The sequence below is a fragment of the Protomyctophum parallelum genome (assembly GCF_964188405.1).
Source record: "Protomyctophum parallelum genome assembly, chromosome: 2".
In the NCBI taxonomy this organism is placed as follows: Eukaryota; Metazoa; Chordata; class Actinopteri; order Myctophiformes; family Myctophidae; genus Protomyctophum; species Protomyctophum parallelum.
The window spans coordinates 23,601,403-23,616,607 of record NC_139699.1 but is presented as its reverse complement, the minus strand read 5'-3'; the positions used below and the strand labels follow the sequence as shown (position 1 = coordinate 23,616,607).

General features: G+C 40.4%; 1 protein-coding gene across 2 annotated transcripts in view; it reads right to left on the bottom strand.

The window, feature by feature from the left end:
* The window catches only part of LOC310854873 (CD151 antigen-like), a 29,971-nt gene extending 22,924 nt beyond the window's left edge, over nucleotides 1-7,047 (bottom strand). For both annotated transcript variants that reach the window (XM_083759607.1, XM_083759608.1), the window contains exon 1: nucleotides 6,909-7,047. The gene's annotated coding sequence lies outside the window, so the exon portion shown is untranslated. The remainder of the gene's footprint in view (nucleotides 1-6,908) is intronic.
* Between the last annotated feature and the right edge of the window lie 8,158 nt (nucleotides 7,048-15,205).

The following is a 15,205-nucleotide window of genomic DNA, read 5'->3' as shown; positions in this document are numbered from 1 at the left end:
AAATGTAGTAGGCCTATAGGGCTTTAGTGGATAAGCTAAACAAAGGGGGCAAGCATTAAGTATCTATAGGAAGAAAACAACCCTAACCCTTTCAGTAATGCAGAGTAAAATTCCCACTGTAACACATGGAAGTTCTCCATATAATCACGATAATCCACTGCTATGCCACGCATGACGGGTGGTAATCTTAAGGTAAATCTTATTGTCAGATCACTGGCAAATTGCAACCAAGTTATAAAAGCATGAATACACTCAAGGCTGTTACGTATAGTTTCACAGTCAGGTTATGTGTGTTAATGGCTTCTTTGCAAAGTCACACGGTGTCACACGGCGAAAATAGCCGATATGCAAGCTCACAAAATGCAAACAATTGGCATAGTGCAAATCAGCTTACGAATTAAATGGTGTCAATACAAAACTCGTATAGGTTTTCTAACACTGTTGAACCATTGTGTGCAAAATATATATTGTTTTAAACGGCCAACAGGGAGCGCAATTGGCCTGCCGCCTAGCTGGCGCAAATATGACCATAGATCTGTGAGATTAATTTGTCCGAACATCACATCACCAAACCATGTGGATGATGTTTGATGGATCTGTTGAAACATGTCACCAGCCTATGACTCAGGTTCACAGTCTGGCATAGGGATGATGCTCAGACAGCTGTGTCTAGATCGGCTTTATTTTAGGGAAATAAACAAACACCCTCTAGGTATGAGGAAAATAAATTAGATCATAGTCAATGTGAGTCAAAGCGCCATGAGCTGTATTACTCATGTATTACTGTACATGTTTATTCAGAGGAATACATGACTTATCCTAAGTAGGAGATCGGTGTGCAAACAGTTTGGAATGTTAAGCACCAGCCTTTTGCAGTCACACTCAACCCACACACAGACTGTTTCTTAAACTAAATCAAAATGTGCTGTCAAAATCAACCCTGGTCAGATTTTGTAATCTATTGAGCCAGGTAATTTAAAATGGGTTATTAATCTGGTTCTAACAACGTTAGACTTTAAGCAATTGTCTTTATTCAGACCGCAGACATCTTGCCAGCAAGGTGCTATACCTAGGTGCTATACTTCCCATAGACAGCCAATTCATCCTAACAGAAAAGTCCTCTCTAATTATATTAAACAACGTCAAAATCACCAACATTGAAGCTGTAGGGAAAGCTTGTAATATCCTCTTTCTATCTGCAAAGTGTTTGTTTCATAAAAATTCACCGTAGACGTTCTATGAGCTACTTACTGTCAAGAAATTCCTAGCATGTGATGTTTTTCTAAGTGTTGGAGTGTGGAAGCGCTCGTTGAATATCACTCAACGGCCCATGCGTACCACCTGTTTTGAATTTGCACAGTGCAGCAGGCAGCAGGAGGTTGCTTTACTGATAACGAGCGCTTCCATACTCTGATACTTAGGCCGGCTTTAGACTGCAGTCACTTGAAACCAATGGACCCTTTCAGCCGGGTCCATTTGGTTTCATTTTACGCTCTCAAGAGATCTATAGGCCTAAGGGTCCATTTGGTTAACTCTCCATCATTTAGCTGGGGACGTACCACCTGGCTGGAACCCCCTCAAGGACTACAAAATGCCTTTATTGTAGATAGTGGTTCTCAACCACTGGTCCCCAGCTAAATGATGGAGAGTTGGTAACCACATTGACGCTGTTATTAGTAACTCTTGAGAGAGTGGAATGAAACCAAATGGACCCTTACAGGTCCACTCCATTTGGTTTCATTTTTAGAATTATTGTTTAGATTATTGTTAAACATCTGCATTAGCATCTACTGTTTATACTTTAAGTTTTTTTTTTTTATAATAATACTTTTGCTTTTATTTTTGGTTATTTACAGGGATAAATTGAGCCAACAGAGTTTGAGAACAACTGATGTGTATGATGATGTATCACCCTACGGCATGCCCTATTCTGGAGTGAAGTTTCGGGGGGAAATAGCTCACACAATGAGCTTGTAGATCTGCAAAGAGATAGACCCCTGGAGAAGTCCGGGTCAAGAGAGAGAGAGAGAGAGAGAGAGAGAGAGAGAGAGAGAGAGAGAGAGAGAGAGAGAGAGATAACTACGATAGGTAATAGGTATCAGATTACAGAGCAAACAATGACTAAGGCATTGTTCACTGTGTACAGCAGATTTTCTGAGCAGCCACAACATAAGCCAGTGGCCCCCTCCCCTCTCCTCTCCACCACGAGAACATAAGGTAGTGCCCCCCTCCCCTCCCCTCTCTCCTTTCTACCATGTCCATCATGTTGTGACTCGCCCGTTCGTTCAGGTCTGTCTCTATGGTGCATTTGTACCCTCTGTTCCTTCACACATACAGCACAGACAGGTAGGTCATACCAGGTATCACTGTCTGTCTGTCTGTCTGTAGACTTTAGTATGACCCACCTGCAGGCCAGAGAATGAACACAAACACAACCCAATATCAAGGCAGACACTCTAAACGAGTGGTTCCCAAACTTTTTAGCCATTGACCCAAAACAAATAAAAAGACAGTTTGCCTGGGACCCAAACTAGTGAAAATAACAGATCTACAAGCTCATTTTTCACTACTAAGCTTTTTTTTTGTTTTGGGTGATGTGTTTTGATGTGTTCATCTTCCAACCTTATTGGGTTGGTTGTGCATGTCAGAAATAGTTTGCCATGTGGGAGTAAACAGGACATAAATCATAAATCAGCGCTCATCTAAATTAATCGCAAATAACTCTTTATATAAACTATTTAATAAAGATTTCATTACGCAAAGAATGAAAGAAATTGGCTCTCACGCAACCACAGCTGACGTCAAGAGTCAGAATGAATTTTGGGCTACAGCGTTCCACCGATTGTGAACGACAGTACATAATATATTAGGTCCTGGTTACAAAATAAACAAGGTTTCACAGCCATCTATCTACGCATCAGTCTGTGATCGTTCTAGATCAGTGGTTTTTTCAAACCTTTTCATATCAAGGCCCATTATTTTGAGCCACGGACCACCATTTGATGACATTTTTAGCCTCTCAGACCCAAAACTAAAAAATATGTCCACATTTCCATGCTGTATTGATGTTGGTACCATAGGAGAGATAATAGGCAAACGATCAAAACAACAATTCCTCTACATTCTCTAATTGTATAATTAACTTAAGTAATGAAGATGTTTAACAATAATTAAACTCTTGAGAGTGAAAAAGTAAATCTTCTTAATCTTGAGAGTAAGTGACGTGTCAAGAGTTAAATATCTATAAGGGTCCATTTGTTTACCAACTCTCCATCATGGTGAGGTCCCCGGACCACTGGTTGAGAACCACTGTTCTAGATGGCCCACTCAAAATAGAGAAGAATCAATAACCAATATAAGTCTATGTTTAATTTTTGGGGTCCTTCCGTCCTTAACATGAAAACATTTTGCGTACACCACTAGCAACATACATCTTTCAGAAAACTGTTTACTGAAATCTATTCTAAATAAGATTTATGATAGATTTGTAGAATCGGCCCAGGTCTTAATTGGTTTAAAAGATAGTGCTGGGGGAAATAAATGAATGAATTATCTAGCTCATAAATTAGGTTAATTACATTCATTACATTAGAGCGTGTTGTGTTTGTGTTCGTGCGTGTGCGCGTGCATATGTGTGTGTGTGTGTGTGTGTGTGTGTGTGTGTGTGTGTGTGTGTGTGTGTGTGGGTACGACTGTGTGCGACTGTGCGTGCATGTGTGTGTGTGTGTGTGTGTGTGTGTGTGTGTGTGTGTGTGTGTGTGTGTGTGTGTGTTTAAGATGCTGTGTCTGCTGACCATCTGCTGGGAGGATGCTTTTAGTGTAGGCCTGTCAATTCAATTCAAACAAGGCTTTATTGACACGACTGTTTGAGGCTTGACAATGCACAGCTGAGTTAAGAGGACAAGCACCGCACTGATTAAACAAAAGGCCATTTCCCACCACAACGCCAAGACTGAGGTTTAACAACTGGTTGACACAAGTTTAATGAAAACCACAGACCAAATTAACAGTCTTTCGGGTGCGGTCACACCAAATTTGAATTAAACTTTAATGGGAATGTAGAATTTCCAAAATAAAAATAACGAATGCTCCGTTCCCATTGAAATGCAGTGGCAGAATCCGCTGCATAGGCAGATTTAAACTAAAGTTCAGTGTGACCAGTTCTGTCCGTCTGTTAGTCACCTAGTCGCATTTTGCATATTTCTGAAAATGTTTGAACAATATGGCCTGAACGGCTGGCGTAGACGTCTGGGCATCTCGGCTGGTAATCCAGCCTGATAGCATGTCACTGGTTCTAGTCCCTTCCCAGCGACGTCCTTTGCTGGTCACCCCCCCCCCACCCATCTCAATTCAATTAAATTCAAAGGGCGTTATTGCCATGAGCAAACATATGTTTACATTGCCAAAGCAAAAAGTGGAACAATACAATCAAAACAAAATGTATGTGCAATTGAAAGTCAGAATCTCCAATAAATCAATTTCTATGTACCGCAAGATAACTCGATTCAGATAGTGGAGGAATACACACAATGATTAGTCTTTAGGGTGGTTGTGTTCCATTTCCTATATCCTTCTCCTATCACAGCAGCTCATGAATCTTGCTGCTCTCTCTCCCCATTTCCTGTCAGTCTGTCAAGGCAGAAAAAGCCCCGGAAAATGAAAGGCCCGACATACTGACCCAGTTTACAGGCTTAGTTATTTTGGGAACATCTCATTCTGCACTCAAGGTTGTTGTTTTTTTTTAACAAGGCTGCTCAGACTTAGGAGGACAGATCCCATGCAGTCATGCAGACCACCTGTCCCGTGTCCCCCCCCCCCACACACCCACCCAGCTAAACCTGGGAGGTTGGCACAATGGCACATGTTCACACATTGATAACCGTTTCACTAAATGTTCAGTTGTTTCAGTGTCTGTCAACAATTTTACACAAGCAGTTGAGACGAATAACAGTCTAAATCCACACTAATTATACACATGATGTATAAATCATAGATAAGTGGTCAGGACAGATAGGCCTTTTCAGGGAGGGGTCAGAATAAATTATGAATTTAAGACTGTTATTCGTCTCAACTGTTGCAGCCGTCGACAAAAGGCGAAGGGTGTCTGATATTCTTGCTGAAATCTGTCACATTTTAAAGCCCAATATAAATAATACTAAAATACAAGCATTTAAAATGTTGCTCAAGTCATTCCACGCTTTGTGAAACATCCCTGTATTACACACGCCACTTAAACCCTACTTCGTTGACCACAGTCCCCCAGGGATCTATACTTGGTCCCCTACTTTTTTCTCTACACCAAATCTCACAAGAGTTTGTGACTAAGGTGCTGTACAGTGTCCAGACAGCTGTCCAGACAGCACCTACTGTAACTACAATGACTCGCATTGTTACACAGGTTCCTTTTTTTCTCCATTTCCTCAAACGAACAGTTTTAGTTTCCAGCCGAAAGTGACGGTACGAATGCTGTTCCCATGATCCATCCTCTCTCAAATGCACCTGGACATTTCAGAGCTCTAAAAAAAATGTTATTATTGTGCTGTGTGTCACTGTATGGGAAGCTGTATACAGTAGGTGAATGGGGGGTCGGTACAAAGCACCCCTTTGTGTTATGGTGTAATTATGACACAATGCTTTATTATAACTTGGCTCACCCCTTACCAGTTACCACACAATGGGGGCACAAAGGGACAATTAAACTCAAATGTAGGTTAATAGGTTCAATGGTTAATGACATTTACAGAGCTAGATGGGGCGCTTTTTGGACATGGTTTGGTTTCCTTCAGTGACTATTGGACAGACTGATTTAAGTAGGCTAATATAAAGAAAGTTACTCTTGAGTCTTATGCAAAAGTTAAAAATGACCTAGCATCCTATAGTTTGTACTATACCAGTAGTTTCAATGTACAGATTATTTATTTTTTGATGTTATACTGTTTAGTCTTTATAGTTTACACTAGAGACTCTTACTAGACCACTGTTTCCCAAACACTGTGGGTCAAGGGACAATGTTGTATGGGTCCCATACATATATATACTTATAGATCACTGGAGCACTTAGAAGTCCGAACTTCTATACCAGTAGAAGTCCCCAGGGCTAAACGATTGTTTGTTAAGCTACTACTATAGCCTATACTAGTAGGACGCCTTTTCCTCCTCACTGTATATGTTTTCTTTTCCCTTTTTACCTCCTTTATGATGATTTTCCTGTTTTTGGGTTATATAGAAGTGTATATTTGTATGTCTCTAAATGTGATGAATTGAACAAGGTTGACCCTCTTGTAAACAATTAGTGCTTTATTGGGTCGTCCACTCACAGTTAACAGTTTTTTGTATTGAGTTGTGCTTGAAATGTAGGCCTACTGTTAATAAATACTTCAATCAATCAATGTTATAATCATTATCTGAATAGTAGGCTACTATACAGTGGTAATCAGTGAATGATTAAAACAGGTCTGTTGTTAGGGAGGGTGGACCAAATATCCTGCATAACTGTCTCCAGACATTTCTTATCTGTTAACCCGGCCTCTGCCTGCGGGAATTCAAGAACACAGCTTTAATCTAGAGAATGACTGTAGGCTACGAATATACGAATCGACCTTTACGGTTTACGCTGCCTGTATACAATAGTATATCACTTACTTAGAAATGGCTCATTTATTTCTCAAGAGAAAGAAACGTACGATTGGTTTAACTACTGCGCGTGCAAAGACGAGTTGTTGTACTTACATAGTAATAACATTGTTACAAATGTTAACTAAAACAAACAGACGATTTAAATGCGACAGTCAGAGAGAGAGAGAGAGAGAGAGAGAGAGAGAGAGAGAGAGCGACCAGTCGGCCCGACAACAATGACCAACCAGCTACAAAGTATCGAGTTTTGCTCAATCACTTCCTACTTGACTTACCTGCGATGTGTTTGGTGGTCCGCTGGATCCAATGGACGGATGGTGTGTCTGAGAATGAACCTAAAAGATTCTTTTCATTCCAGATTGATTCCCCTGATTCCCCTGAAAGAAAGTGTGTCCGCAAAGCAAAGCGCGTTAGAACACAGACAGAGGGGAGAGACAGAGGGAGAGGCTACTACGTGGTCTCTGTGTGTGGGTGAGACTCCACCCCAAGAGAACAACCACCTTTCTTTTCTCTGTCCCAGGGCGATGGGTTGTGAATCCATGCTGCTCATTCAAACATTGTAGTCCAGGCCTTAAAGCAGCGATGAGTTTGTGACAGTGACAGTGCCAGTAGTCGGCGTATCACAATGTAGAAATAGCCTATACTCTACCGGCTGCAACATTGAAGCTATGAATTTGAACCTATTTTTTACAGTCTATGATTTGAACACATAATGTAGGCCCTATTTCTCATTACAATGTAATAACATCATGATGAATAACGAATACTTTTAATTTGGTACTGTAGTAGATGCCATTACCTTTGTAGCTATTTTATAATACAAATTTTTAATGCATTTTTTAACTCTTAACAGTGTTTTTCAATGTGGTACCAGTAAATAATTCTGTGTATAGACCTACTTCTCCCAAAGTCCCAGCACGGTTTGTAATGGCGTTATTATAATACAATTTATTTAATGATTACAGATGATTATATCGTGTATCGAGAAAGGTCACTGCTGGCACACACACGCGCGCACACGCACACGCGCACACACACTCACTCACACACACACACACACACACACACACACACACACACACACACACACACACTGACATTGGCTGTCTCAGTGGTTTTCAACCTTTTTCATAATATTTTCCATGATTTATTCCGCATTCGAGCCACAGACCACCAGACCACCTCTGAGACCCAAAACTTAGTGTTGTTGTCGTTAGATAAGATTCTGTCTATACATTCCATGTATATTGATGTGGCACGAGAGATAGCATGAATCCATCCTCTTCGGATCAAATAGTAAACTCAGCAAGGCAGATGGCTTCTTGGTTAGAGTGGGTGACAATATTATCACACGAAAAGATCAAATTACCTACCTAGGTTCCATCCTGGAGGCCAATCTTTCCGGTGATAAAATGGCCACCAACGTAATCAAAAAAGTCAATCAAAGAACAAGATTCCTTTACAGGATCTCCTCACTGGTCAGCAAAAACACCTTGAAGACCTTAACAGGAGCCCTCGTACAAGGTTTCTTTGACTATGCATCCACCTCTTGGTACCACAGCACCTCAAAGGCCCTTAAAACAAGGCTCCAGACCTCTCAAAACAAACTGGTCAGGCTCCTACTTGGCCTCACCCCCCGAACCCACCTCACCCCTGCCCACTTTGACAGGCTGGGATGGCTTAGGGTCGACGACAGAGTACAGCATCTTGCAATGGGTCTGGTCCACAAGATTCGATACACCACCAAGATACCCATGTACCTGTCTAAATACTTCCTTAATGTAAACGAAGTCCACACCCACAACACCAGAGGGAGTGCAACAAACCATGTACAACCCAGATTCGGCACAAACAAGGGACTAAATTATTTTCGCTCCTATGCAACCAAAATGTGGAACGCCCTACCATTAAGACATGTGAATCCCTTGACTCCTTCAAAACCGCTCTCAAAGGGCACCTACGGATGGCTGCATTTCGAAACTGGCCTCTGTAAAATCTGAATCCCCCCACCCCCCCCCCCCCCCATTTTCCCTCACTGTATATTGTATCTTTTCCCTTTTTTGCTTCCCATATGATGAATTCCTGTTCTGTTCTTTACCTACAGAGAAATGTCTATTTGTATGTCTCTAAATGTTTGTATGTCTTTATATGTTTTGATGAATTGAACAATGTGGACCCTGTTGTAAACAAGTGTAATGCTTAATTGGGTCGTCCACTCACAGTTGACAGTCTTTGTATTGAGTTTGTGCTTAAAATGTACTGTAAATTCTACAAACTGTTAATAAAGATTTCAATCAATCAAAAAGGTTCTGCACCATAGGAGAGATAACAGGCAAACGTTGATCAAAATAAGAATTATTCTACATTCTCTAATTATGTAGACTTCTTGTAAATTACGTAATGCAGAATGCAGATGTTTAACAATAACTTAATTTAACTCTTGAGAGCGTAAAATGAAATGAAATGGACCGGGAACTCAGGAAGGGTCCAAATTTTGTTTAATTTACACTCTCCGGGTCCATTTGGTTTAATTTTAGGCTCTCAAGAGTAAACGCTCTACACAGGTCCATTTGGTTACCAACTCGCCATCATTTAGCTGGGAACCACCTGGAACCCTCTCAAGGACCACACTGGATTAGAACCTGGTCTACATGAATGTTTTGAGGCTGAAGGTCAGAGGAGAAGAAGAAGGCTGTGAAGTTTTCCTGCAGACCCTGCACTGCAGGAACTGAACATTATGTTTGTGACACAATACACCATGTTGATTTTTGATCAAGCAGAGTTGTGGTTTTTTGTTAATTCATGTAATGGGAATGTCGAATGTATCTATTGACTGTATTCAAAGTAGTTTGTTTAATGGCAGTGCTACGTTTCAACCACTAGAGGTCGCTTTGGCTCCAGACATCCGTCCTAGAAGCATTACCGTAATGTTTCAAATAAAACCAAGGTTTTGGGGCAGAAGGCAGAAGGGCAAAGGGTTTTGGTAGCTCTGTTCCATAGCTCTAATGCGTTGCAAAAATGCAACGCATTAGAGCTATCACCAGAGCTAGGGTTTTGGCGTTTAGCAATTTGCATTTAAACCAACACCCATCAGTGGTTCTGTAGCCCTTGCTTACATAAACAGGCTTCAGCACTGGCAGTGCACAAATTGTTCGTGCACTTTTCGCTGCATTCATTAAAGCAGACAGTGGTTCTCAAATTAAGTGGCGGCGCCGTGGCGGGGACCCCTAGGGTCATTGAATGGTTCCCTAAAAGCCTGGGTAACGAAAAAACCAAATGGACTCGTATGGGTATTTGGTCCCCATAACTCTCAGAGTTAAGACCGTGCATGGTGGCGGGTCCGTCCTTGGCATTATAAAACGTTCTAGAACCACTTCATAAGTCATAACATTAAGATGATGTAAAAAATACATAGCCCCTAGGAAGCGGGTGCGGGGTGTGGGTGGGTGGGTGATCACTGATCAGTGATGTGCCTGTGACCTGTCTATTAGTAATCTGAGTTCCCAGAAGTTTTATGTTTCGCCACTAGGCGGGCGAAGAGACGTTACAGGACAAAGGCTGTTACAGCACATCACAGCAAACATCCTGGGCAGACGCGTCTCACGTACGTGAGGCGCACGCTTAGCCTACTGTGCGTATAACTATAATGTGAATTTTGGATTTGCGCAACTTCAATAGACTCCAAGAAGACTCTGTAATTCTTCATCTGCTAGTTACAGGTAGGCCTACTCATAATCGTGTGCTTTTGTCGTTTATCTGCAGTGTTGTTGTTTTGTTTCAGCATTAGATGGCTTAATAGGATTAAGTTGGCCAGGCTTAGCCTACTACACGTCTTTGGGCACACACGATACCAACGTGGCTATAGGCTACACAGGCTACTACAAAACGAACATGTTTTTATTTAGCTATTTATTTTTTAAATAACACATTTAGTATTTGACAAATACAAAAACGAATAGATTTTGCACTGAATGTATAACGATAGAATAACAACTTAACCCTCTAGAGTAGACTCACTTTACTAACCTGGACCTCTGAGTTGGTTCTGTACTTGGGACTGTCTTCTCTCCTCTAAAACAAATATCTCCCCCCAAATAGCCTATATAAGCTCACACTGCATAGCATGAGTTTATAGATATGTTTGAGGAAATTGAGGCCAATGAATGCTTGGGTTCAAGTGAGTAAATGAAAATGCGACTCATAATCAGTGGTGGAAAAAAGACCTACTCACATTCTATACTTAACTTAAGTAAAAGTATCATCAATAATTAATGTAGTATCAATACTGCAATGTAGAAATCAGAAGTCCGGTTAAAAAGGAGTAAACGTAGAAACATATTGGTATCAAAAAGTACCAAAAGGCTACTTATTATGTAGAATGTCCCATTCCAAGACTTCAAATCTATACAATAATTTGAAAATAGCTGATCTAATTCACAGTTCAAAGGAGCTTCAATTCACAAATATATACTGTTTTGTATTTATTTTTATTCCTCCTGTATTAAATATGGATCTCCGAGTCTGAAATAAAGCATGCATAGCACCTTTCCAAAACACCTTTCCATACAGCACCTTTCCAAAAACTTTGAATATCATGGAAAAGTTGGTTTATTATCCATAATTCCATTCAAAAAGTTCAACTTTCTTGGATTATAGATTCAGTGCACACAACGTAAATTATTTCAAGTATTTTTTTGTTTATCTATACACAATTTGGCTTCCAGCTCATAAAACCCACTAAAACAGAATTTTAAAAAATTAGAATACTGTGAAGAAATCACTATTTACTCCTCAGTTTTTGCAGAGCATGAATGTTTTAATCTGAATGCCACATTAAGAAATTAGGATCAAATCAATCAAAATATGGTACTTTCAAAACAGAAATGTCAATCTTGTCTTCATTACTTGGTTGGGAATCCCTTTGCCTTCATCACTGCCTCGATACACCGTGGCATTGAGGCAATCAGCCGCTGTGGCATTGCCCGGGAGTTATGGAAGCCCAGTCCTGCTGGAAGAATCATGAATGAAGCTGGAATCATGAAGTCCTCTAAAACATTCTGGTAGACTGTTGTGGTGACCTGCGGTGATTGCTGACAGTCATGATTTGGGGTGCAATGTATTGTCCAGTGCAGGTGTTGGTAAACTCTGCTTTCTTAAATCCAAGGTCACCGCAGCAACAGTCTACCAGAATGTTTTAGAGGACTTCATGATTCCTTCTGCTGAGGATCTGTATGGAGATGCAGATTTCATCTTCCAGCAGGACCTGCCTGGCCCCTGAACATACTGCCAGAAGCACCACAACCTGGTTTGATGCCCATGCCATCACAGTGCTTGACTGGCCAGCCAACCCGCCGGACGAAAACCAGACCCAAAAGCAAAGAAGAGCTGATGGCAAGCATCAAACCTGGGCTTCCGTTCCATAACTCCCGGGCAATGCCATAGGCTGATTGCCTCAATGCCACGTCGTATCGAGGCGAAGGTATGATGAAGGCAAAGGGATTCCCAACCAACTATTGAAGATTGACATTTTCTGTACCATATTTTGATTGATTTGATGTGATCCTAATTTCTTAATGTGGCATTCAGATTAAAGTATTCATGCTCTGCGAAAACGAGTAAATGGTGATTTCTTCACAGTATTCCTCAGTGTTTACCCATATTTTGAGTTTAAATTAATTTTCCAAACTTCCCACATTAGTGTAGAATAAGGCATTCTAATGAGTCTTCAGACGTGCGAAAGAGAGCGTCCCTCTGCAAAAAAACAGACAACAAAAAGATGACTGAATCAGACTACTAACTTGCTTAGTTAATCGGGCCCAGCCCTTTAACATTCTAGGCTATATCAGTGGTTTTCAACCCGTTTCATTTAAGGTCCATTATATTCTGCATTTGATTTGAGCCACGGACCACCATTTGATGACATTTTGCCTATCGCACCCAAAACGAAAGAATATTTTGTTGTCGTTGGATAAGATTTTGTCCACAATTCCATGCCGTATTGATGTTTATACCATTACGAGAGACAACAGGCAAATGTTGATCAAAATAACAATTATTCTACATTATCTAATTTAGTAGACTTCTTGTCTACTAAATTAGTAATTTAGTAATGCAGATGTTCAACAATAATGTAACTCTTCAGCGTGTACAATTAAACCAAATGGACCTGTCCGGGTTACCAACTCTCCATCATTTAGCTGGGGACCACCAAGAACCCCCTCAAGGACCACTTGAAAATCACTGTTCTTCTATATGCTTAGATTATGTATCCTCTATTAATGATCGGCTGGTAGGATACATACACGTATGAAAAAGAAAACGGTGAAAAGAAATCCCTTTCTGGCCAAAAAGTACCGTTTATACGTGTGGTGGGGGGCTCGGAGTGCGTCCACTAAGGAAAGTAGGCTTTCTAATGACACAACCCGCCTTTGTTTTGGTGAGTAGCAAAAACGTTCTTTTTATTTACGCTAAAGAGGAGAGGCTGGTCTGATTTCGATTTGAGATTTAAAACTGAAAGTCCCATAGCCTTATACTGCAGGGCAGAATCGAAGCAGTAGAAGGTTATGGACCAGAGCTATATAACCAGGTGCCATGGTGCTGCCTGCGGGAGAGCTCAGAGACAGTTGGCATGGTTCAGTCTTAAACTGGTCTTAATCTGTCACACCGGCTGCCACGCTATAATTAGCGTGTCTGCATGCTCCATTCTCCTGGCTGGGTTCATAGGAGGATCCACCTGGGATCACCATGGAAAGCCTCCATAGCAGTGGTGGAAAAAAGTACTCAAATATTATTACTTAAGTAAAACTGTAATACTGCAATATAGAAATACTTGATCTGTTACAAGTAGAAGTCTTGGCATCAGAATGTATACACTTGAAGTAGGCTACTGACAGTATAAGTACTCGTTATGCATTATGTCCCATTTCAAGTTTTCCAATGTATAAACATCTGGCTGGGCACCCCCGGAAATGCTTTGGGCATGTCTCATGACTCTGAGATGAGATGTAGTGGAGTAGACGTAAGTAAATTTACTAAAGTAAGATTTAGTAAATTTGAAATACTCCAGTAAAGTAAAAAGAAAATCCCCAAAATTGTACATAAAGGGGAATACCACTGATCCGTCCCCTCACCCTGTGTCACCCGAGCCTCTGTGCCCTATAGGGGTGTGCCCTGGGAGCTCTGGGGACAGCTTTGTAGGAATGTATATGGAAACACTGCAATAAAACTTGTTTCCTGCATCAACAAGTTGTCATGTGGCTTCAACCCACCAGCTATCACAGTTGGTAATAGTGTATAGGCCAGTCGTTTTCAACCCTTCAGGCACATTATTTATTTGGTATTTGAGCCACGGGCCACCATTATGAGATTTAGCCTCTCAGACCCAAGACTAGAATATTCTGTTGTTTTTGATTAGGAGAGATGACAGGCAAATGTTGATCAAAATAACAATTATTTTGCATTCTCTAATTATGCATGACTTCTTGTAAATGAAGTAATGCAGATGTTTAACAATAATTTAACTCTTGAGAACGCTCTCAAGAGTTAAAGATCTATAAGTGTACATTTGGTTACCAATTCTCCATCATTTAGCTCCATCATTTAGGTTGAAAACTATTGGTATAGGCTGTGATCAGAAGTTCAAATCTTCAACATTTTTGGAGGCATTTCTGTGAAAATGTTATACACAATTTTCATACTTGAATGTCCTAAGGGAGTTTTTTAATTAATATATCTCACTTCAGTGGAGAGGACGATTTAACGATTTTATTGCAAAAAACAATCAAACAAATAAACAAAAGAACAGATTATTTCTACAAATTTAACAAGGGGGGAATAATGAAACTTGCTAGTGGAATGCAACTTTTAACTTGGTGGAAAATAAATCCTGTATGCTCTATATTTAGAGGCACTTATGGTTCATTAGACATTCAGGCCTGAAGGCCAAACCCTATTTTTGTTGTGCTTATTTCTCTCCTGCGGTTTAACAAACTCTCACAAGATGGTAAATGGTAGATATAACATTTTCTCCAGTGATTGGAAGACAAATAGGATCCCAGTGGACATGGATGGGTTTCTGTAATTAAAGGTCAAGTCAGGAAACTGCATATGCTGCATATGCATATGCTACAGTATGCTGTGAGTCCAATTTGCATGAAAATTACCCATCTTTTTTTTCTTTTTTTAATATTAGTGACCAGTCCTTTTTATGTCAATCAATCAAGTCACCTTAATTCAAGTGACAGATGCCAAAACAAGATTATTATATTATATATTTTTGGAGCATGTCATTTGATCTACCTGCATGCATGTGATCTACTGGTACCGGTAGATTGCGATCTACCTTTTGGGCACCCCTGGCTTAGAGTAATCTTGTTCCATGCGTTTCAAAAAACAAACAAGTCTTAACACAATCTGCAAGACATTAATTGTCAACATCAGTGGTCCCAAATTGATATGTATTTGGCCACTGACTGCCATCTGAAAATGTTTTGTGCCAGGGACCACTAGAAGAGAAGATTTGTGTTGGGAAAAATAAATAAAAATAAGATTCCAAATATCTGCTATTAATAGA